This window comes from Prenolepis imparis, unplaced genomic scaffold, assembly GCF_030444845.1.
Source record: "Prenolepis imparis isolate NDT839.2.m4 unplaced genomic scaffold, iyPreImpa1.0 SCAF_4, whole genome shotgun sequence".
Lineage (NCBI taxonomy): Eukaryota > Metazoa > Arthropoda > Insecta > Hymenoptera > Formicidae > Prenolepis > Prenolepis imparis.
In genome coordinates, this window is record NW_028141162.1 from 20,072,656 (window position 1) to 20,099,247 (window position 26,592).

The following is a 26,592-nucleotide window of genomic DNA, read 5'->3' on the forward strand; positions in this document are numbered from 1 at the left end:
CCTATTATAAAAAATTCTATAAAATTATATAGATGTGTTCATTATTCGAAATCAGGAAAAATTAAATCTGTAGAATTTATTATTTCTACAAAAAATCCAAATAATTATTGTTTATTGAAGGACAATTCTGTTTTTATTGTAAAACAAATTATTCTTTCAAACAAAAAGTTGTCTATTGTTGGCGATCAGTTCATTAAACTTGAACCATTATTTCTACAACCTTGTAATTCATTAAATTTGCAGATTTGTGTAATAGATGAAGTAGATAATGAAAACATTACTGTTCCAATAACTGAAATTTTAAAAAAATGTTTAAAATTCGTATATTTTGGATGTGCTAAACCTATAATTGTACCCATAATTCATAATGAAAATAATTAACTATAAATAATCTACATAACAATAAAACAAAGACAATATCAAAAAAATTGCACCTTATTTTTGTACCTGACTAGTCAACCTTTATCCATTTTTATATATCAAAGCCTCTCATTATTACTAACAATAAAACAATTATTGTTAATACTTGTAACATACAAATATAGGTACTTATTAATTTATTTTCTATATTTATCATAATTCTTACGCAAAGAAAGTCAATATGCTCTTTTATAAAAATTTAATTCTTAGTTTATTGTATTATACAGGGTGTCTCAGACCACCCGTATCACCCTATTATATCGAAAACTGAGCGCGGCAGACAAAAATGTTTCAGACAAAAGTTGTAGGGCTTCAAGTAATGCATTACATAGTAATATTAGTATGACCTTGAAGAGTGTTGTCAAGGTCATGTAAAAATGACCTTGAAATTTTTAAATGGAAGTACCTATATTTCATTCCATATTCTTGTAGCTTATCTCGAGAGCTTTTCAAAACACTATATGTAAGTCTCTTTTTATTAAGTAGTTTTCGAGTTATGGAGCTTGAAAGTTACAGTACCGCCGGCGTTAGCATTACTCAAAGTCTACCGCGCGGAGGTTGCCCGGTCGGATTTACATTTCTTTTGTATGTGCGCGCGCGTATGTCTGTGTGTCTGTGTGTGTGTGTAAATGTATGGCTAGATGCTACATGTGATTAGGCCTGATGTTCGAAATGTTTACCGTTTACTTCAATACAAGCACGTATTCTTTTCTTGAAATTATTTGTTGCATAAAGAATTTCATCGGCATCTAAAGAACGAATAGCGTCGCGTATTCTATGAATCATATTATCTCTTGTCGTTGGGGGTTCGCAGTATACCAGATCTTTTACTCTTCCCCACAAATAGTAATCGAGAACACTGAGGTCCGGTGATCGTGCTGGCCAATGATGTGGGCCATATTTGCCTATCCATTTGTTTGGAAACATATTGTTCAATCGTTGACGAGCAACTATAGATGTATGCGCTGGGCATCCATCTTGCTGAAAAAACATGTTTAGGCGTAATTGTAGAGGAATATTTTCAAGCAAAAGCGGAAGATTATTTTCAATGAAATTGGCATATCGAGCACCGTTTAAGTCCTCTTCAAAGAAAAACGGCCCAACGACATGTTTTTCAATAATTCCGCACCAAACATTGACTTTCCAAACATGTTGATGGTCAATTTCTCGAAACCAATGAGGATTTTCTTGTGCCTAATAACGACAGTTCCAAGTATTTACAGACCCGTCACTTTTAAATGTGCTTTCATCAGAAAATAAAATTTTCTGATGAAAGTTTTGTGGTTGTTGACGTATCCAATTGTAAAATTCAAGTCTGTTTCTAAAATCGACAATCGTCAATGGTTGGTGAAGATTCATCCTGTACGGATGCAGCTTGTTTTCATGAAAAATCCGGTGGATCGTAGCACGACTAATACCAGAATCTCTTTCTCTACGCCTTAATGAATCGTGGGGATACAATTGAGCAGATGCAAGAATTTCTGGCGTCCTTTCCTCTATAACTGGGCGTCGAATTTGTCTACCTTTATTGTGATCAGGTTGAATAATGCCTTTATTAATAATTCGTTTACTTAAGCGAGAAAAAACATTGTATGAGTGAGGAACGCGATCTGGGTATCGTTCTCGCCACAATCTTGCAGCTGCTCTAAATTGACCACCACATTCACCTAAAATAAGCATCATATCCGAAGCTTCTGCGTTTGAATACGACATAGCTGATTAATGAGAATTTCGTTACGTGCTTTTCTGCAAGAGAAGATCATTTTTCTTCGCTGGAGAGCCTGTTAATAATTCCGCTTAAGTGAATTTTATGTACGGATTAATTGTTACGCCATGCGCCGCCTAGCGGTGCTTTTTGCCGATGAAATTCTTTATGCAACAAATAATTTCAAGAAAAGAATACGTGCTTGTATTGAAGTAAACGGTAAACATTTCGAACATCAGGCCTAATCACATGTAGCATCTAGCCATACATTTACACACACACACACAGACACACAGACATACGCGCGCGCACATACAAAAGAAATGTAAATCCGACCGGGCAACCTCCGCGCGGTAGACTTTGAGTAATGCTAACGCCGGCGGTACTGTAACTTTCAAGCTCCATAACTCGAAAACTACTTAATAAAAAGAGACTTACATATAGTGTTTTGAAAAGCTCTCGAGATAAGCTACAAGAATATGGAATGAAATATAGGTACTTCCATTTAAAAATTTCAAGGTCATTTTTATATGACCTTGACAACACTCTTCAAGGTCATACTAATATTACTATGTAATGCATTACTTGAAGCCCTACAACTTTTGTGTGGCGCGCTCAATTTTCGATATAATAGGGTGATACGGATGGTCTGAGACACCCTGTATATAAATCCAAAACGTTACAATTCAAATGCGAATACTTTATATTTGCTTATTTTAAATTTTTTACTGAAATTATTCTTATTTTCTTATTTCGGCTTTTTATTATTCTTATTTCGTCTATTAAAAAGGATTTGTAACTACTATAAATATGTTTTATATTTAAAATAAAAAAAATTATATATTTTAAAGCAAAATTTATATTTCTTGAAGTAAAAATTATCTAATTAAAACCTATATATTTTATAGTAAAAAAAATTTTTTAATTCATATATTTTAAAATCAAAATTATTATCTTGTATAATATTATTTTTCTTATTTTAATTGTTAAAATTTATTACATATAGTTTTCTGTTTAGGTTAAAACATGGCTTACGCAGTAGTTTATTTTATTGATGATGAGCTTACATCAGAGGTTCCAACAAACTGGTTACATAAAGATGAAAGTGATTTTATGTGTTGGTGGCCACCATCAAATACAAAGAATACAAAAACACTTATAACGAAACGTGCTGAACCAGATATTACAACTTGGTTACTACTACGAGTACATGTAGAAAAATATTGTGGTAAAAATTATATATTTTACATATAAATGTATTTTTAATATATAATAAATTTAGTATAATAAATATAGTATAATAAATATAGTAATATAAATAAATATAATATTTGCATTCATATTTGTTTTAGACACATTTGAAAAGGCACGTAAAGTCGCAGAAGATGAATATTATACCTCCGCAGAGGATACACAGTTGGGAAAAGGACATCGAAAGAAATGTCCTCCAAGTCGCTATATTAATATTATTCCTTCATCTGACTCCTTGTCAGATGAAGGAGATAAGGAAAATAATAATAAAACGAAAACTAACTCACAATCAGTTAATGTAAAATACAAAAAAAAGTATAACCAAGATACACATACTATTGATATTCAAGAACATAATGATAATACAATAATTGAAAGTTGCACAAGCAAATTGCCAGAATGGCCTTCTTCTTCTACAGTCAATTCCAAAAATGAGAATATTGTGCCTACAGATGGAATACTTATTTTCGAAAATAGTGAGTATTTATGACATATATAAATAAAAAAGGTACAAAATAGAATATATATATATAAAACATTTTTTTCGCATCAATTTTTCAAGTTGCAGCAAAAAATCAATGTGGACTTGATGAACTTTATGATGACAATCATAACAAAGACTTACAAAAATGTGTTCGAGATATTAGAGGTAAATTTATAATAAATATATTTATGTAAATAAATTATATTTATGTAAAAGATGAAAAGAGAGAGAGAGAAGTACAATTTAAATCACAATAATTTATTTACAGGAAATACAGAAACATTAATAAGAATGTGTGCATCTTTAGATTTGCAAATGAAAGACATATTGCAGCACATTAACAAATTGACACCAAACATGCGATTCAATGCTTCAACGGAGCGTGTAAAAAATGTATTACCGATAAAATCCATTGACGAAATTAAAACACTGGAAGTATTATTAAAAGAAGAATCCTTTTTAAAAGAATATGTAAGTAAAAAGATATAAATATAAATAATATAACAAATAATATAATAAATAATATACATATATATAAATACTGTATTAAATAATATATAATATATAATAATTATATATAAATAATATATTAAATAATATAGTAATTATAATATGTTAAATATATTAGTTTATAAATTTTTACCTTATTTATCAATTTCAAAAAACATTTATTTTAAAAATTGGAGGCCATTCACCAAAAGAGACAGTACGGAATGTATTGTCACGTCTATTTTCAAATGAATGCTCCATGAAATGTTCATGGAAAGGACGTCGACAAAATTTCGGCGTGGCAAAATTGACTCTTGTTAATATTATAAAAGGTACAATTATGTCGATATTTATTATATCAATGTTATTATGTCAATATATTTATTACATGCATGTTTATTATATATGTACATTAAATTATATATTTTTTACAGAAATAATTCTGGAGCAACATACACTAACGGAAAGAGAATTAGATGATTTTATGGTGGAATGGTTCCGTTTTGGAAAGCAAAGGTTTCATAGAACCAATAATTTGCAAGACCAAAATTAAGGCTCGAAATCAAAGATTACTTATAAAAAGAAAAAATTGACGTATTATCTCTCTCACGCATATATGTATGAGTACAAATGGCGAAATGAATCAAAATACGGTGATGAAGTTTTTTTTTATTTTAGTATAAATAACATTATTTGTTATTTAAGATACTTTTATTTTTGTTTTTAATGCTAGAGTTTAAAAATTATATTAAAAATGCTAGATATTAAAAATTATATTCAAGAAAATGAGTTGTATTAATAATAAAGATGCATTATTTTAGAGTTCTAATTTCTGTGTTTTTTTTATTTAAACCCATTTTAAAGTAACTAGTATAATGTATATGTAACTATAATTAATTATATATATGTTATATATATGTGCATATACATATTCTATGTAGGGTGAATTTTTTTATTTCATCGATTGATCAATCGCATGAAGCGCAAATGAAACACTGTGCTGCATTTGCGCTTCATACGATCAATCGATGAATTAAAAAATTCGCCCTACATAGAATATGTATATGCACATATATATAACATATATATAATTAATTATAATTACATATACATTATACTAGTTACTTTACAGTTATATAACAGGAATAGATGTTTGTATATAACCATAATATAACATGATATATTACATGTTACATCTATAAGTGGGAAATAGTTACATACCAGTAACATATAAGTAACTTTCATGCAATATTATCTGTTATAAAAATTTCTATTGCGGTTATATAATATTGATATAATTGTGTTTGCTGGGTTATTTGTCAATAATTTATTGTAAAGAAACGCAATAATTTTTTTTAAATTTATTCTAAAACTATTTGAGAAATAAATTATTTGCATTGTAAAACAATTATTATTTCAGTTTTTTTATATAACAATTATTTGAAAAAAATATTACTATTTTTTAATGATATTTATAAGTAATACTCTAAATTCTAAATGTACGTTTATTATGTAGGAACGTATTCTGAAGCAGAGGAAAAATTAAAAAAATTGAATCTCCAGCAATATCTCCTTACAACGGACAGTGAGTTAGATGTTGGGAGTATATCGAAAAACAATTTCGAAGAAATGAAATATAAACAAATAACTGATGAAAATCAACAATCGTTTTCGAAAGAAATTCATGACGAATCATTTCGTAAGTTTTAATAATAATAATAATTTAATTTATTTTATTTTATTTTATATTTTAATATTTTATATTTTTATATTTTAATTTAGATTTTATAATTTATAATTTATTTAAATTTAAGAAATATTTTTATCGGCTCTCAGTATTTAATAAATAAATAAATATGATTTTTTCAAAACGACCAATAGAGCCAAGCACGAAAATTAATTCTAATTTTTAGAACTGTATCTCTTGGTTTGAGATTACTAATTGTAAGTTCCATCAATTCATAATCCTCGAACTTTACAACGGGAAAATAGGCGAGAAAAATATTGGTCCGAAAAGTCGTTGAAGCGGGAATTGAACCCGCGTCTTTCGCTTGCCGGGCGACTGCTCTTACCAACTAAGCTATTCAGACCCTTTCGATCCTATATTTTTCATTTGCCTTATAATGGATGTTAGTAAATAGCGCCATGAATTAGGCCCAGACGCAAATATATAAATTTAAGAAATATTTTTAACTAAAAATTAGAATTAATTTTCGTGCTTGGCTCTATTGGTCGTTTTAAAAAAATCATATTTATTTATTTATTAAATACTGAGAGCCGATAAAAATATTTCTTAAATTTATATATTTGCGTCTGGGCCTAATTCATGGCGCTATTTACTAACATCCATTATAAGGCAAATGAAAAATATAGGATCGAAAGGGTCTGAATAGCTTAGTTGGTAAGAGCAGTCGCCCGGCAAGCGAAAGACGCGTGTTCAATTCCCGCTTCAGCGACTTTTCGGACCAATATTTTTCTCGCTTATTTTCCCGTTGTAAAGTTCGAGGATTATGAATTGATGGAACTTACAATTAGTAATCTCAAACCAAGAGATACAGTTCTAGTCATAGTCATATTTATTCGGCTTCCCCTAGAGGTTTGCCTAGAAGCTTTTTAGGGAAGCTCCAAACCCCTTACATCCTCCTCTCTTCCTTTATCATATACAATACAGAATATCATAGCCATTATCCTCATTCTCGTTCCTCCCCGCTTCACCTCCTTCCTTCTCCCATTTCTCCTGTTCCTCTCTTTTCACCTCCAGCCTCTCCTTGCCTTGTCTTGTCTCCTCTCCTGCGTCCCTTCCTTTCCCTCCTTCCATTACATCTCATCTAAACAGAAACTTCTTCGGACAAACACACACATAAATACATCATTCCCCTGTATCCTAGCCTTAGGCGACCTTACAATCATTCTACTTCACCCTTCCCCCCTTTCCCGTCTTCCTTCCCTTTTCCCCCTTCATTTTCCCATGCCCTCCTACCCTTAAAACCTCCCCCCTTTCACCTCTTCTCCCTTTTGACCTTCTGCTTCCTCCGATTCCGCTCTTACGCCTCTACCTCCGTTTTGTCTTCTCCGTGTCCCGTTTCCTTCCCTTCCTTTTCACATTTTCCTCTTTCCACCCTTTTGTACCAGCCCCTCCTTTTCAACTTCCCATCTCTTTTTGTCCTTTCACCCTCGGCCTGTCTAGTCCCCTCTCCTGCGTTCCTTCCTTTCCCTCCTTCCATTGCATCTCTCATCTAAACAGAAACTTCTTCGGACAAACACACACATAAATACATCATTCCCCTGTATCCTGGCCTTAGGCGACCTTACAATCATTCTACTCCACCCCTTCCTTCCCCCCTTTCCCGTCTTCCTTCTTTTTTCCCCTTCATTTTCCCATGCCCTCTTACCCTTAAAACCTCCCCCCTTTCACCTCTTCTCCCTTTTAACCTTCTGCTTCCTCCGATTCCGCTCTTACGCCTCTACCTCCGTTTTGTCCTCTCCGTGTCCCGTTTCCTTCCCTTCCTTCTCACATTTTACTCTTTCCTCCCTTTTGTACCAGCCTCCCCTTCCATTATCCCATACCACGCATCTCCCTTTTGCCCTCTCCTTTCTTACCTTTTCCACTATCCTCCACCTTTCCCTCCTCTCCTCCATCGTTAACTCTTCATCTATCCCTACTCCCCATTTTCTTCTAATTTCCCACCCTTTCTCTATCCACTCTTTTTTATCCTGCTCTTCCCCCATCTCCACTATCAACACCCAAGAACCTACTTCCCCTTCTCTTTCCTTCACCCCCTTTATCTCAAACTCCCTACCTAACACTCTATCCACTGTTCCCCCCATAAACTTTTTCTTTTCTAACCTCCCATCTCCCTCTATCTCTTATCCTTCCTTTTCTAACCTTCCTACCTCTTCTTCACTTTCCCCTGTCTTGTCTCCTCTCCTGCGTCCCTTCCTTTCCCTCCTTCCATTGCATCTCTCCTCTAAACAAAAACTTCTTCGGACAAACACACATAAATACATCATTCCCCTGTATCCTGGCCTTAGGCGACCTTACAATCATTCTACTCCACCCTTCCCTACCTCCCTTTCCAGTCTTCCTTCCCTTTTCCCCCTTCATTTTCCCATGCCCTCTTACCCTTAAAACCTCCCCCCTTTCTCCTCTTCTCTCTTTTAACCTTCTGCTTTCTCCGATTCCGCTCTTACGCCTCTACCTCCGTTTTGTCCTCTCTCTCTCTCCCCTCTTCCCTCCGCTGCACTGCTTCATCCCGGTCATCTTCCGTCCGCTCTCTTCCAATTCTTCCTCTGCCTTCTTCTTCTCTCCCCCCTTCCGTCCTCTTCTCACATTTCTCTTCTTTTATCCGTTCTCCTCTTACCGCTTCCCTCCACCTCCTGTCTTCTCCGCTCTCCGACTCATTCTTTTTACACTCCTTCCTCTCTTTCTTCCTTTCCTCTTCCAATCTCTCATCCCCTTCCACGTTCTTCCTCCATAACCTCTCCATCATCTCCAGTCTCTCTAACTTTTTCTCCACTCTTCTTCTCCTTTCCTCCTCCTCAGTCTCTCTCTCCGACTTCCTCTCCATCACCTTCAGCATCTTTTCCATTATCACTCTCATCTCCTTTATCTCTCTCACTCCCTCTTTCATCCATTCCATCCTCCGACTTTCTCTCTCTCCAACACCGTATCCTCTCTTCTACCGTCTCTTAACTTTTCTTCAGATCTCTTCCTCTTTTCCACTTCCGGCTCTATCAGCGTCCTTTCTTCTTACTCTCCATTATCTCTCACTTTCCACCTGCTCTTTAACCTTCTTCCAATCTCCAAAACATTTGTCAGCTGGATCGCTATCGACCCTGCACGTGTCGATCATACCGGTGGCGCCCTCTTTCCACTTCCACTCCTGTATCCACCTTCCTTCGCCGTCTCCATCTGAACCGCTCGAACCACTCTCTACTTGCCGCAACCTCCGTGGCGCCCTCTCCATCTACCCTTTCTCTCACTTAAGCCTCTCCTTACTGTCCAGCGCCCTCTCTCTCATCTCCTCTGCCACGTCACGTCTCCTCGTCCTTTCTTCCCGTTGCTCCGTATTATTCCACCTTCCATAAAATCCTTTCTACTTCGTTCTCATGCTCACCATCACCTCACTCAACTCCTCCTGTATTCCTCTATCCGTCTCTTATTTCCTTCTCCTCCATCTCACCCAACAAACCACCTTTTTCACGTCCCAACACGGAGCACTACTTTCCGCCTGTCACTACCTCCGCGGCCATCTTCCTCCTCGAGATACAGTTCTAAAAATTAGAATTAATTTTCGTGCTTGGCTCTATTAGTCGTTTTAAAAAAATCATATTTATTTATTTATTAAATACTGAGAGCCGATAAAAATATTTCTTAAATTTATATATTTGCGTCTGGGCCTAATTCATGGCGCTATTTACTAACATCCATTATAAGGCAAATGAAAAATATAGAATCGAAAGGATCTGAATAGCTTATTGTTAGTTGATAAGAGCAGTCGCCCGGCAAGCGAAAGACGCGGGTTCAATTTCCGCTTCAGCGACTTTTCGGACCAATATTTTTCTCGCTTATTTTCCCGTTGTAAAGTTCGAGGATTATGAATTGATGGAACTTAGTAATCTCAAACCAAGAGATACAGTTCTAAAAATTAGAATTAATTTTCGTGCTTGGCTCTATTGGTCGTTTAAAAAAAGTCATATTTATTTATTTATTAAATACTGAGAGCCGATAAAAATATTTCTTAAATTTATATATTTGCGTCTGGGCCTAATTCATGGCGCTATTTACTAACATCCATTATAAGGCAAATGAAAAATATAGGATCGAAAGGGTCTGAATAGCTTAGTTGGTAAGAGCAGTCGCCCAGCAAGCGAAAGACGCGGGTTCAATTCCCGCTTCAGCGACTTTTCGGACCAATATTTTTCTCGCCTATTTTCCCGTTGTAAAGTTCGAGGATTATGAATTGATGGAACTTAGTAATCTCAAACCAAGAGATACAGTTCTAAAAATTAGAATTAATTTTCGTGCTTGGCTCTATTGGTCGTTTTAAAAAAATCATATTTATTTATTTATATAATAATTAGATACTTAAAAAGTCGCTAGTAAAATTTTAAAATAGGAACGAAGTAAAGTCGACCCAACTAGCCAAAATTATATTTATTCAAAAAACACACAACGTTTCGACCATATGGATGTGGTCCTTATCAAGTGTAATACTGAAACAATACAGTTTTAAATCATAAGTGTGAGACGGTTTGATATGTCAGAAGTTAGAGATTTTTTACATACTTCATTAGTAGAGGTGCAGCCAAATTAACGATAACATCAACTTTTCCATAATATAGTTACAACATATTTAAATAAACATAACATAAATTCAAGTTTGTCAAAACATTTGAAAGAGAGAAAACGATCCTATCGTTATGATGATTCGTCAAAAACTAAATATATAAAGCCAAAGATTATACGATCTTTATAATTTTATCATAAATGTTATTGAGATTCTCAGTGTCTTTATGTAGGTTAATTGTATTGCTAACTTTTTTGATAAAAAACATCTCTGCGATTTCTCTCTTTCTAACATGTTTTTCGCTGTGCAGTATAACGGGTGATATCCAATCAAAATCGTGTCCATATGTTAGTCTATGTTTACTTATAACAGAATGATTTGTCGCATGTAATTTTATATTGTTACAGTGTTCTTTTACACGAGTGCGCATATGTCTCTTTGTTTGCCCGATATATGAGGCATTACAATTATTACAATTATACAACATTAGTTCTATCATTGTTGGACAATGTATCTTTGCCTCGTTTTATTAATGTGTCCAATTTATTGGCTATTTTATAGACGACATTAGCGCCGGCATTTTTTAGCGAACGACCAATGCTCTCACTCACATCTTTGACATACGGCAACGAAATGTAAGGAGAAATGTTTGAACACCCATCATACGCTTCAAATGTACTGTTATCATCAGTCCAATTTTTTAGAAAACTAATTCTTCTATCTGTATGTTTTTTGATGATGCGCATTGGAAAGCAATTATTCAGTAAAATTTCCTGCACTGTATCAATATTTTTACTATGGAATTTTTTGTCTGATAATAGAATAGCGTGATCTATGAGGTTCATTCTTCGAGGATCTTTATAAGACTATCGAGGATCTATCAGGTAAATCAAACCGTCTCACACTTATGATTTAAAACTGTATTGTTTCAGTATTACACTTGATAAGGACCACATCCATATGGTCGAAACGTTGTGTGTTTTTTGAATAAATATAATTTTGGCTAGTTGGGTCGACTTTACTTCGTTCCTATTTATTTATAATTTATTGTTATTATCAAATGTATTTATACACATATAGGTTTACATATATAATGTGCACATATATTTCTAATTTTTTATATTTTTTATTTGATTTTAATTTTTCATTGAATTGTTCAAATTTTTTAATGCTATTACATGGTAATTGAATCGGGTTCTCATCATTCTCCTCATCTTGTGATCAAGTTTTTGCTTGATCTCTGGACTTGAGTTTTTAATATTGATAAAATATTTTTTCATATCTGAAGTAAGTTTTAAAATGGATCTTTTAAGAACAATTATATACTTTGCGTTCTTTGTAATTCTTGTAATATTTTTCTCTATTTTTAAAAAAATTTTGAAGGTTCAAGAGAAGGTACGTTAAAAATATGATTACAAAAATTAGCACAATCATGTCATATCACATAATAATAAAAATAATAATAATAAAAATAATTTAATTAAAAATATTTATTTTTAGAAAAAAAAATAAAAAATTAATTATACATAGAAAACGGTCAAATGAGTCTTCTTCTTCGGAGGAGGAATTAGAACCAGCAAATGATATTTCTGAAGGATCGACTGAAGATGAGCGATCATCGACTTCTTCAAAAACATTTAAATGTACTCAAACTAATTGCAAGCATGAAGGTAAATTAAGTTGTGAATGAGATGTGATATATTGATAATTTCTATATATTGATAATTTTTCCTTGAACTTTTAGAATCTTTAAAAAAATAGAGGAAAAATTACAAGAATTAACAAACGAAATGACAGTTCTTAAAAGACCAATCTTAAAGCTTATCGTAAACGTGGAAAATATTTTATCAATATTAAAAGACCAAGTAAATAGAGAACAATCAAGAATTTTATCAGAAGATGAGGAGGATAATGAGAATCCAATTAGATTACCATGTGATACCATGGAACAATTTGAGCAATTCAACGAAGAATTAAAATCAAATACAAAATATTTAAAAAAATTGTAAGTATATATATGTACACACAGACACACATACATACATGTATGTGTTATATAAGTAAATAATGTATATGCGTGTATAATACATTTGTTAATAACAGTTAATTTTTTTAGCTCTATCATATAAAACGTTCTATAGACGAACGCCGTGCATTGGTTCGTAATATGGGAAGTATTATTAGGCAATACATGTCCCAAAACGTTGCAAAAAATTATACCATGGTAAAAAAAATGGCTGGGAAAAAAGTTTTTAAAGAAACAGAGTTTTATAACTGTTTAGAAGGTATTATTATATAACTACAATTTTTTAAAATATAAAAATTAAAAAATTGAGCTTTATATTCGTAATTAAATATTTTGTTTCATTTTTATATCCTTAGCTGCTGTATCAAATAAATTAAAAAAAAAAGAAAATCCTTTATCAGAGAGGCAGTTTAAAGGAGCGATACAGGCAATCTTTAATAATGTAAAAGATTAGAACGAAAAACGGGCGGAACGTCGAGATCGCACGAAAAATACGGAAGAATTATCCGAGTAGTACGTTCTATATGTTAAATGTTTTATTATGTTAAATATTTCATTTACTAATTAATTAAATATTTAAATTTCAACAAATGTTAAATAAGAATATACGTTTTCGAAATTGTTACATTATTATTATTATTATTATTATTTTATTATTATTTGTTTTTTGCAAAAAACACTATAATATATATGTACGTAATATATGTGCATAAAAAATAATAGTGCACATATACATATATATGTATTATGTGAATATAAATAAATATGCACATTATTTAGATTAATATTTTTTATTATTTAATTAAAGAGTTCTTATTTATTTTATATATGTATTTATATCGCCTCCATAGAAAAAAAGAGTCAAATCAAAACTTATATAAATTACACGTTCACTGTTTTGTATATACAACAATCTATATTTTTTTAGAAGAATTTAATAATCTTAAATTTTAACAATATTAAATTCTATTTCAATTATGATTGTTCACATCAAAAATATATATAATTATCTTGAAAATAGTCAAACAGAAATTATTTTATCGTTATCGCAGGTTCTCATTAAAATACCTAATTATGACCTTATATATTTTCCTATGAGGACCTGATATAATTTTATAAGGGTCTGATAATGATACTTTATATGGACCTTATAAGAAAATGGCGTTATATGCTCATTCAGGTACTGATAAGGCAAAAATATCATGTCCTGACAACGAAATCAGGCAAACAGTCCTTATCGGAATTCTATCTTAATTTCTAGTTGGGTCCCTATGAGGACCCGACTATAATTTTATAAGGACCTGATAATGATACCTTATATGGACCTTATAGAAAAATGGCGTTACATGCTTATACAATACTGATAAGGTACTGATAAGGCAAAACTATCAGGCCCCGACAACGAAGTCAGGCAAACGTTGTATGGCCCTTATCGGGACCCTACTTTAATTTCCAGTCGGGTAGCCTTTCGGATAACGTGTATTGAATAATATAGATGCACTAAACGATAGAAAAAGATATATATGCATTCATATAAATATCAAGTCTCGTAATTGGTTGATTGAATTAGATAAATCGATAGTTTATATATGAAAAAAACATATACGTTCTGATAAATATTTAAATGTTTAAAGAAGATATTATTTAATTAGATATTGAAAGCCATAGAAATAGATAGCTTTTATATCTCATCAGAAACATGAGTCTGATTGAAAGGATAGCTTACGACTAATTTATATTAAATTTCAATCAAATTTGAATCTGTTTTTATCGTTTTTTATCGGATTTTTTAAGCAGGGATACATACATACTTATGAAAACAAAGCACTAACGAAGATTCTTTATAAATAACAAAAATATTAAAGAAAGAAAAAATATAAATCTGATCTTTTTTTTAACATTTCAACTATTCGTTGTTACGCCTTTAGAATACTATTTAATAATCTCATGCTCGTTTATTATACATAAGATTATTGCGATATGATTCGTTTATATTGTACAAGTGGAGAGAGAGAACAGGCTGCACCTGCGCTCTCTCTCTCTCTCTCTCTCTCTCTCTCTCTCTCTCTCTCTCTCTCTCTCTCTCTCTCTCTCTCTCTCTCTCTCTCTCTCTCTCTCTCTCTCTCTCTCTCTCTCTCTCTCTCTCTCTCTCTCTCTCTCTCTCTCCCTCTCCCTCTCCCTCTCCCTCTCCCTCTCCCTCTCCCTCTCCCTCTCCCTCTCCCTCTCCCCCCCTCTCCCTCTTCCTCTCCCTCTCCCTCTCCCCCCCTCTCCCCCCCCCCTCTCTCTCTCTCTCTCTCTCTCTCTCTCTCTCTCTCTCTCTCTCTCTCTCTCTCTCTCTCTGCAGTAGAAAATGTTAATTTATATCCAAATTGACATCATCCAAATTTGAATGTAATAGTTGGTGCCGTTCGACGACTACGAGAAACTGGTAGCGTTTTACCGAATAATAGAGATGGAGGTACACAATCTTGTGATGGAAGATGCTATTATAATTGTCTTCCGCAATAATCCCACATTAAATACAAGATCTATTGCTCGTCAGTTTAGTATATCGTATATGAATGTTTACTGCATGCTTGAAGAAAATGAGCAGCATTCGTATTATTATACAAAAGTACTACATTTAGTTTCACGATATTATCAGCCTCGCGTGATTTTCGCTAAATATTATTTAAATCTAGTAAAAACCAAATTATAGAAGTCGGATTTTGTATGTCGATAAATGTACATTTACAAGACATTTTAGGAATGTTTAATATCCACATTCTCTTATCATTATCATTACTGCAGCCATTTGGAAATCTATTTCTTACTCGAGAGAGATCTTTTCAACATCGAATTCCGTAAATATTTGATATAGATTGCCAAGAAATCAAATCGTAAGTAGGTATTTTAAACTGAAATAAAATTAAAATTTAATTGTAATTTAAATTAATTAAATTGAAACTATTTTTATTGTTTCCTTTTTAATCATTTTTCTAATGTAACTTTTTTTATTATCTTTCGTCTGTCTATCGATTTGAATTATTTTTTATTTAATCAATGCAATAAACATTTTCTTTCTAGAAAAATAATGTGTAATTGTTATATTACTGTTTACTTTTATTACTAGTATTGTTCCTATTGAATTATTTTTTCTATTGATATAAACTTATTGACAGGACTTAGATCGAACTTTTTATATTATCACGCTTGAACTCTCAAAAGTAGTCTCGATTTCTTACAAAATGATCTGCCAGATTTGTTAGTTCCGGCAGAGAATAATTTAGAAGAGGTAACATTAAATAGATGAGCTACGATATTCATGCACGATGACGCACTTTCCCATTCTGCACGTAAGAATTATTTTTATTATAAAAATATTTATTTTTAATATGTATAATATAGGTAAAACTGAAGGAGAGCTCAGTCCTCTCCGATTTTATTCAAAATTACCAATATTGTGTATTTTTGTACGTAGAACAAGAATCTGTAAAGTAAAAGTGTCGCTCTCAATTAAGGAAAAAGTTACGAACAACTTTTCACGTAAAGCGAGGTTAAACCCAAACCTCGTTCGCGTGGAAAGTTGCAAACCCATGTGGAACCTCGCTTCGCGTGGAAAAGTACATGCGTGTATCTTATCTGTAATATATCTTAAAATAACAAATAATTAATTTACTGCAATATATCTTAAAATAACAAATAATTAATTTACTGCACTATATCTTAACATAACAAATAATTAATTTATTGCAATATATATATATATATATACATATAAGAGAAATGGCAAGGGGGGAGGAAAATGAGGGTAGGAGAGCGTGGGTGAAATACGGGAGAATCTGGATAGAAGGAAAATGGTGGAGATGGGACGAGGAGGGGGAAAGATTAATAAAGGAAGGAAGAGGAGGTAAGGATTTAGGGATGGAGGGTAGGGTAAGGGGGAACGAAGAGAGGAGGGAGGAAGTGGACATGGTAAGTGAAGCAAAAAAGTAGGGTTGGAGGCAGGAGGTGAGGGGGGCATAGGAGGGAGCAGTAGAGGAAAGGGAAAGTCGGAGGATGCGAGGGGGAGGCAGAGGACGAGAGCGAGCTTGAAGGAGGGTAGCGGGAATGAAGAAAAGGGGTGGAGTGTGGTGTTTTGGAATGTGGCGGGATTAAGTAATAAGGACGCGGATTTTTGGAAGGATATAGGGAAAGGGGATATAATAGTGTTAGTAGAGACATGGGTGGAGTCGAGGGGATGGGAGAAGCTAAGGGGGAGATGTCCGAAGGGATTTAGATGGGAAGTACAATATGCTAAGAGGAGGAACAGAAAAGGGAGAGCTATGGGAGGAATTGTGGTGGGGATAAGAAAAGAAATAGTAATAGAGGGTACGACGAAAGCAGAGAGGGAGGGGATAATAGAAAGAATAATAGTGTTGGGAAAGGAGAGGTGGAGAATTGTAGGAGTTTACATAAACGGGGATATAGAGGAAAAACTGATAGGGCTGTGAGGATGGATGGAGGAGGAAGGAAGGGAGGTCAGGACGCTGATAGGGGGAGACTTTAATGCGAGAACTGGGAATTTAGGGGGTCGGAAGTGGGAGGGGGGGCAAACGGGGAAGAGGAAGGAAGGAACTCGAAGGATATGAAGGTAAATGGGGGTGGGAAATTAATGGTGAGTAAACTGGAAGAGGTGGGGTGGGAGATATTTAATGGAGGGTGAGGGGGGATGAAGAGGGAAACTGGACATATATGGGAGCGAATGGGAAGTCTGTAATTGATTATGTAATTGGGAACGAGGAAGTGAAGGAAAGAATCGGGTATATAGAGGTGAGAAGTAGGATCGACTCGGATCACATGCCAGTGATGGTTAGGATAAAAGGAAAAGGAGTAAGCAGGGGGGGAAAAGGAGGGAAGGGGCAGATAAGGTGGAATTGGACCGAGAAGGGAGTAATGGAGTTTAGAGAGGAGTTAGGGGAGATTCAGGAGGAAAAAGGAGGATTGGAAGAGGATTGGGGAAGGATGAAGGAAAAATTGATGGGGATTCTCAGGAAGGGTAATAAGGAAGGGGAAGAGAAGAGAGGAAAGGGGGGAGGGTGGTTTGATGAAGAATGTAGAGAGGAGAAGAGAGGAGTAAAGAGGGAGTTGAGAAAATGGAGGCGGGAGGGAGGAGAAGGGAGGAGGTATAAAGAACGGAAAAGGGAATATGGGAAGCTGTGTATGAAGAAAAAGGAGGAAGAGAACGAGGAATGGATAAAGAAGGCAAAGGAGGCAAAGACGGAGGGACAAGTTTGGGAGATCGTGAGAAGAGAAAGGAGAAGGGGGAGGAAAGTGGCAGGGGAAGGAATAGAGATGAAGGACTGGGATATTTACTTCAGGGATCTCTTAGGGGGGTAGAGTCGAGAGTGGTGATGGGGAATAAGGATAGAGGAGGAGGACGCATTAAGTAGGGAAGAGGTTAAAAAAGCGATAAATAGGATAAAGGATAAAAAAGCGGTGGGGGTAGATGGGATACCGGAGGAGGTATGGAAATATGGAGGAGAGGAGTTGGAGCAATGGGCATGCGATACATGTAATAGAATATGGAAGGGGGAGGGATGGATCAGGGAATGGTGTGAAGGGCTGGTGATTCCGATTCAGAAGAAGGGTGAAGGGAAAGAGGTCTCAGACTTTAGAGGGGTCACGCTGGCGCCGTCGCTGTATAAAGTGTATACGACGGTGCTGGCGGAAAGATTGAGACAGGAGGTAGAAGGGAGGGGACTGATTCCACCGAATCAAGCGGGGTTTAGGAAAGGGATGGGAACAATGGACAATGTTTACGTGCTGAATTATTTATTAAATAGACAAATAAGCAGAAAAGGGGGGTTACTAGTGTTGTTTTTTGTTGACTTGAAGGCAGCGTTTGATTCGGTGGATAGGCCAAAGATACTGGCAGCAATGAGAGGGAGGGGGGGTGAGAGAAGGGCTGGTAAGAAGATGTGGCGGTGTTAGGGGAGGTTAGTTTCAGGGTGAGAGCAGGGGAGGATGTGGGTGAGAGATTTTGGACGGGAAGAGGAGTGAGGCAGGGGTGTCCGCTGAGTCCGATATTATTTAATTTGTTGATGGCGGATCTAGAGGACGAAATAAGGAAAGGGATGTGGGGAGGGGTGAAGCTGGGTGGGGACAAAATTTACTCCTTATCTTATGCAGACGATATGGTGTTACTGGCGGAGGATGAGGGAGGGATGAGGTGCATGATAGAGAGATTAGGGAGGTATCTGGAGGAGAAAGGGTTGGAGCTGAATACGGGGAAATCAAAGATAATAAGGTGCAGGAAGGGGGGAGGGAGATTTAAGAAGGTCAGTTGGAGATGGGGGGGAAAGTGTTGGAAGAGGTTAAGGAATACAAATATTTAGGGTATATAATACAGAGGAATGGGAGACAGGATAGTCAGGTAGGTGATAGGGTGGCGAGAGGGGCAGCCATCTTAGGACAAGTTTGGGGAATAGGGAAGAGACGTTTTGGAGGGGATTGGGGAAAAAGAATATGGATGTTTGATGCGTTGATATGGGCTGTGATAGGTTACGGGGTGGAGGTATGGGAATGGAAAGAGAGGGAAAAATGGAAAGGATACAGGAAAGATATTTAAGGTGGATGCTGGGAGTGGAATGGGGAACGCCAGGGTATATGGTAAGAGAAGAGCTGCAAAGGGATAAATTAAGGGTGAGAATGGGGAGAAGGGTATGGGGTTATGAGAGGAGGTTAGAAGAGGGAAAAGGTGGACAGCTGGCGAGGGAATGTCTGGAGGAGATAAAGAACAGGGCGAAGAAAGGGAGAGAGCTATCCGAATGGGAAGAAGAAAGAAGGGAATTTTTTAAGGATAAGGGAATGATTTTAAAGGAGGTGGAAGAAAGAAGGGAGAAGGGAGAATTCAGGTGGGAGGAGGTAGAGGCGATAGATAAGGAAAAGCAGAGGAAGGAGAGGTGGAGTAAGATAGAGGCTTCGGAGTACAACAAGTGGTATAAGTGGATCAGGGGGGAGGGAATTCCGGCATATCTGAGGAAGGAGTAGGCGGAGGGAAGATGGCAGAGGATCGCGAAATTTAGATTAGAGAATGGGGTGAGAGGAAGTAGATATTGGGAGAAGGAGGAGGAGAAGCGATGCAGAGTGTGTTGGGGGGAAGTAGAGAGATGGGAACATGTTTGGGAGGAATGTTTGGGATGGGGTGAAGAGGGGAGCTGGCAGGAGATGGTGGGGATAGTTTTGGGAGAGGAAGGGGAGGGAGAGAATTGGCTGAGAGAATTGGAGAGAATAAGGGAGAATAGGAGTAGAGGAGAGAACACGCAAGAGAGTGGAGAGTGAGAGTGAGTGAGAGAGAGAGAATGAGAGAAAGAGAGAATGAGAGGGAGAGAGAGAAGGAGAGAGGGAGAGAGAGGGAGAGAGAGGGAGAAAGAGAGAATGAATGAGAGAGAGGAAGAAAAGAGAAGAGCATAAACCGGAAGCGGAGGCCCATATAATTTAATTTAAGTTAAGTTTAGAATTAAGTCTAGTATTAAGTTTGACAGGGTTAGAAAAAGCGTGTGTGTGTGGTTAGGCAGGGTAATGGCGTAAAGCGGAAAAATTGTTAATTTGTTGGCGGCGTTAATGTGTAATTTTGTAAAGCGATGTATTGAAATTGAAACCCCTAGGGGAACAATAAACTTATTATCTATCTATCTTATTAACAGTAATTTTAGTATTACTACAAGTTTTGCATCGTTTAGTAGAAGTAACTTAATATTCTATCAAATTTCTTATACAATCATATCTTCCACAAAGAGTCGTAAGAAAATGGGATGCATTTCATTTCGCGGTATTCGAAAAATATTCTCCTAAACATTGCCGTATTGCATATGTATTTAAATTAGACATTCCATATTCATTTCCGATGCATTAATATACGTAAAACATCTGATTTATCACAATTAAATAAATAGTAAAAACTCTCTTCATTCGACTGAACTAGCAAATCATTTATTTGGTTTACGTTCACAACGTTTCGACCATTTGGTTGTGGTCCTTTTCAAGTGAAATATACTATAAAATAAACCATTGATGGTTAGAATATACATAGAAATCCGCATATAAAAGAAAATTCAAGCGCACTTACAAATATACATGTGGATGTCGGTATAATTATTATAGGTTAACATAAAAAGATTACAAGAAAACGAAAGAAAGAACGTCTTCTCAATATGATGATTCGTCACATAATAAGTTGAAAAATACGGATAAACATCTATACGACCTTTATTATTTTGTCATAAATGTTAGTCAAATTTTCTGTGTCTCTCTGTAGATTTATAGTATTGTTATATTTCTTTATAAAAAACATTTCAGCGATCTCTCTCTTTCTTACATGTTTCTCGTTATGTAGAATGATAGGTGATGATCAAATAAATTCGTATCTACGTTCACACTTATGTTTGCTAATGACTGAATGACATGTTGTATGCAATTTAATGTTATTAAAATGTTCTTTTACGCGGGTACATAGATGTCTTTTGGTCTGGCCGATATACGAAGCATTACAGTCGTTACAATCAATCTTATAAACTACATTAATTCTAAAGTCATTGGGGAGTTTATCTTTACCACGTTTTATTACTGTATTTAATTTTTTTGGCAATCTATAGACAACATTAAAACCAATATTTTTCAGTGACCGACTAATATCATCAACAACACCACTAACATAAGGGAGAGAGACAAAGTGAATCTTGTCTTCATTAATTCTGGAGTTAATAAGAGTGTCAATAGTATCATTTTTTAGTATATTAATTCTTTTATTTACATATTTTTTTAATAATGTGCTTTGGAAAGCAATTGTTAAGTAAAATATTATTAACTATCTCAATGTTTTTATGGTAAAAACGGTCATTGGATAATAAAATCGCATGGTCAACTAAGTTGTATATGGTGTTAATTTTATATTTAAGCGGGTGACTAGAAAAAAAGTTTATATATCTACCTGACCAAGTAGGTTTCCTGAACCAATTTGTTATGAGTTTATTAGAGTCACGAGTGACAGTGGTGTTTAAAAAATTGATGGAGGAATCAACTTCAACCTCATATGTAAATTTCAGACGTTCGTGGTAGTTGTTGAAAATTGTTAGAATTTCGTCTACTTTTGTGCGTGGTAAAATGGCAAAAATGTCGTCTACATATCTATAATAAACAGGAACTACACAGTTTAGCGATTTTAAACAATTATTTTCTAAATCATCCATTACCATATTAGCTAAAATTGGTGATAATGGGGAACCCATCGGACTGCCATAAATCTGTTCGTAAAAATGTCCGTTAAAGCAAACGCTAGTCGAATCTAACATGGTTTTAACTGCATAAGAAAATTGTGACAAACTGAATTTTGTTTTTTTACTGATATCATTCCAACGCTTATTTATTGCCTCTAAAACCAATTCCTTAGGGATATTTGTAAACAATGAACTAACATCCAAGAAATCATTACGTCATTATTGTCAATAGGTGTATCTCTAATAATTTTAATAAATGTTCATCCATCTTTAATGTGAGAGTTTGGCTTTTTTATGGAGTTAAGCAGTATATTCCCGAGCAGAAATGAAATCAGGCATGCCCTATGTATGATTAGGACCTGATCGGGAAGCAGTAAGGTATGCCCTAATAAGAAATTCCCGATACGTACCTGATCTGGTACGCAACAGGAAGGCTCTTTCCAATCATTTTTCAGGTAATTTTTACACGGGCCTGATTTTCTTGTCCCTATCATTTCCTTCATAGAGTTTGATAAGTGTAAACTTGATCGTTTTAACTCGGATCACTTTAACCTTGCGAAAGCGATTCTGAATAATAATCTGCATTTCTCTCATATTATAGATTTTAATGTTACACTGCGCTCATTGTCAGCGCTCGGCTAGCTAGGCTTCGAGCTATATTAGTCTTCGGCCGCCGAAAAAAATGTTTTTTGCTTATATTTTAATATTTTTTTCTTTTATACATATATGTACAAATATAAAAAATAATAAAATCCATCCACTCTTGGCCAACATGTACATTTTTTTTAAAATAAATATTTTATTAAAATATATTAAATAAAAAAAATATTTGGCCAAGAGTGGATGGATTTTATTATTTTTTATATTTGTACATATATATATAAAAAGAAAAAAATATTAAAATATAAGCAAAAAACATTTTAAAAAATTAAAGAGCGAGCCGAGACTCGATCTCGGATGTATCGTTACGTAGCATCGCAGTTGGCGCGTCATCCTCTCCAATGCTATCGCATGCTACCGAGGCCCGTTTGTGGCACTACTTTCGGCGTCGCCGAGCTCTCACATATATATTCGGTGTGCGCATGCGCTGCTGTTGCCGTGTGGCATAACCTATATAAATGCTGTTATGGTAAATCAGTTGTTATTGAAGTGGTGACAAAGTATATTAAATATCTCTAGTAAATAAAGTGATTATTAATTATGGATACAAATTCTGATAAAAAGCGTTTATTGACAGTGAATTCGCGTAAGAAGATTTCGAGCAGCTCATAAAGCATTTTATTCAAGATCTGAATTGCACGGTAAGTATATATCTGGTTCTGATTAAAGGATATTTTATTAAACAGTAATAATAATAGACGAACAATGTATAACATTTTGACTTAAAATTAGAAACACTCGTTGAGGATCTAAAACAGAAGGTCGAAACATTCGCTTTTTATTCTTGTGCAAATTTTCTTTATTTTAATAGTTTTATGTGCATTTAATTACTTGCGCTGGCTCTTATTGCCTTATTTTCTATTTATATTTTAAATATTATTGAGAGCAACACATTTAATTTTAGTTAATAAATATAGTCACATGAAGATCTATAGTAATAATATATAGCAATAAAAAAATTAATTTCATACAATATCCCAGTAAACACGAACAGTAACAATACATATGTTTTATTTTGTTGAGTTGGAAATTATAATATTGATGTAATTTCTATCAGTTAGTGTTTACTGACACTGAGTATAATGAATTAAAATAAAATATATAATACAGTAAATATATTATTTAAAATTATATATCAAAATCACGTATAAAATTGTAAGAACTAAAATAATTAACTTTTATTTTCAGATAATAACTGTCCAAATTTAGATATTTATGGAATAGCATCAACATCCAGAGGTCATAATTTGACTCTATCTAATTTTGAATCCGACAATGGTTCATCAAGTGAACTTGATATTAACTCCAATAAAAAACAAAATGTGAATATTATACAAAGTCACATAAGCTCTCAAAGTATTGACGATCATGTAAATAATACAGAATGTGAAAATAGTGATATGGAAAGCGAAAATGTTAATGAAGATAATGGAGGCATTAATGAGGAAATTGAAAATGAAAGAGAAGGAAACGAAATCAGAGAAGACACCGTAACGACAGATGTTAGTAATAACGAAGATAACAACGACAATAGTGAGGAAACAAATGATGATGAAAGCAACGAAGCACAAGATGATGTAGCACAGCTTCGACTGGGCAATTCAATCTTGTATTGAACATTGTCATTTAGATTCACTACTTAGGATATTGAGGAGACGATTAATTCCAAATCTGGCAACAACATCCAAAACATTTTTGGGAACGACATCGGCTAATTATCAAATTCAAAAATTCAGATCAAACGATGGTGCGATCATAGAAGAATTCGTATATTTTGGAATAACTACAGGTCTTCGAAGGTGTGTAAATAAAGAAATACATCAAACGAATATACTCAATCTGCAAATAAATTGTGATGGTCTTCCTTTATATAAGTCCAGCTCAAAAGAATTTTGGCCGATTTTATGTAAAGTCCACAACATTCCGGATATATACAAACCTTTTCCTGTGGCTATATTTTGCGGTAATGGAAAACCTAATAATGTAAACAGTTATTTTAATAACTTTATAAGGGAAATTAACGAATTGACACGCGAAGGAATTATAATCGATGAACGAATCTTTAAGGTGCATATTATGTGCTTTGTTTGCGACAGACCCGCACGTTCATTTCTGAAATGCATAAAAGGTCATGGAGGATATAACGCATGTGAACGATGCTTAGTTCCTGGACAACGATGTCAAAATCGAACTGTTTATCCTTCCGTGAGTTGTGCTAAACGAACTGATAAATCATTTAGAGAGCAACAAGATCCTGAGCACCACATCGGCATCTCTCCATTGCTTTGTTTAGAACCTCCGATCAATACGATAAAACAATTTGTCCTTGATTTTATGCACCAAAGTTGCTTAGGTGTTATGAAAAAAATGATACTTGATTTTTGGTTGGAAGGAAATCTAGCTACAAGACTGAGTCGAAATAAAAAAAGTCTGTTATCACAAAGTTTAATAGAATTACAATCACAAATACCAGTAGACTTTCAGCGAACAACAAGATCAATAGCAGATATTTCCAGATGGAAAGCAACGGAGTACAGATTGTTTTTGCTTTATGTCGGTCCTGTTGTTTTACAACAAATATTAGAAAAAAAATATTATAATCATTTTCTTCTTTTTCATGTTGCATGTAGAATTTTGTGCTCAGATAATTTATGTCTGAAATATAATTTTCAAGCAAAAGTTTATTTGAACAATTTTGTTATGCTTATAAAACAATATTATAATACGCAAAGTTTAGTTTTAAATATTCATAGTCTTAGTCATCTAGCCGACGATGTCAAAAATATGAAGTGTTCCTTAAGCAATTATACAGCATTCCCATTTGAGAATCATTTAGGAAAAATGAAGAGAATGCTTCGAAGTGGGAACCGATCACTCGCACAATTCTGTCGACGGCAGCATGAATCATTTTATGCAGAGTCAAAGAAAGTGACGTTACCAAAGACTATTATAATATTGAAAACAGGCCCTTCTGAACCATGTGGACGAACTCCTATCAAAAAGATCAAATATAAAGAAACTATATTAACATGTAAAAAACCAAATAATGTGGTATCTCTCACAAATAAAAACATAATAAAAATCAAGACAATGTATATACCGCAAAATGAAAAAAAAAGATATTATATTGACTGGATATAAATTAAAAATTGTGAAACCAATATTCACGTTTCCTGACAATTCAGGTAAACTTGATATGTGGCAGGTAGTTGAAACTACAATCAAAACTACTTGTTTACTCCAGTCTGTTACTTGTAAAATGGTTCTCTTAAAAACTACAATTTACGAAAATGATGATGAAGAGAATGATGACGAAGAGGAAACAAAAACTTTCGTTATGCCACTTCTTCATATGTGACGTGAGATTTGATGTAAGTACATGCTATCGTGCAAATATCAAATATAATATTAATTCAATTAATTTTATAATTATTCAATATAATATTAACTAGAGATTCTATAATACACAGATTCTATTATACACGCGAGGGAGAGAAGGGGAGAGAGAAATGTGTGAGTGAGAAATATATTGTAAGATTACTATTAAAACGACGATTCATTCTTCACATGAAATATGACCTTGTATTGCACAGATTTATTATTTAACTAAATAATTTTTATTATTTAACTAAATAATTTTTATTTATACAATACAATTATGTTTAAATATATAAATTGGAAATAATAAGATATTAGATGGAAATCGATTTTGACATTACTAATTAGATAATAAATACATTTTTTAATACATTTACTTTGATTTAATTTATTTCTTTGCGGCTGTCATTGAACTAATTAATTATTAATTAAATAATTGCTAATTATATATGATTAATATCTGTTTTATGAATCAAATCAAATAATGCTCTAAAATTGTAGCGAAATAATTTATATTTTTGAAAAATAAGTAACGTTGGCGGGCCAGCGTTGACCGACTTGATCTTTATTTATTATTAGTTAGACACTAGGCGCAGGCAGTGATGCCAGAATGGCCACGCGGCAACACTGCAGCTAGTTTGCCAGAATGGCCA

The 26,592-nt window shown here is 34.2% G+C and overlaps 1 non-coding gene and 1 pseudogene across 1 annotated transcript; both read left to right on the forward strand.

Annotated features, from left to right (window-relative positions):
* Nucleotides 1-10,180: 10,180 nt before the first annotated feature.
* Nucleotides 10,181-10,255, forward strand: Trnaa-agc (transfer RNA alanine (anticodon AGC)). The gene has a single exon. It is a non-coding gene; the product is annotated as a tRNA-Ala (tRNA).
* Nucleotides 10,256-17,579: 7,324 nt separating this feature from the next.
* On the forward strand, nt 17,580-25,919 carry LOC145935605 (uncharacterized; annotated as a pseudogene).
* Nucleotides 25,920-26,592: the final 673 nt, after the last annotated feature.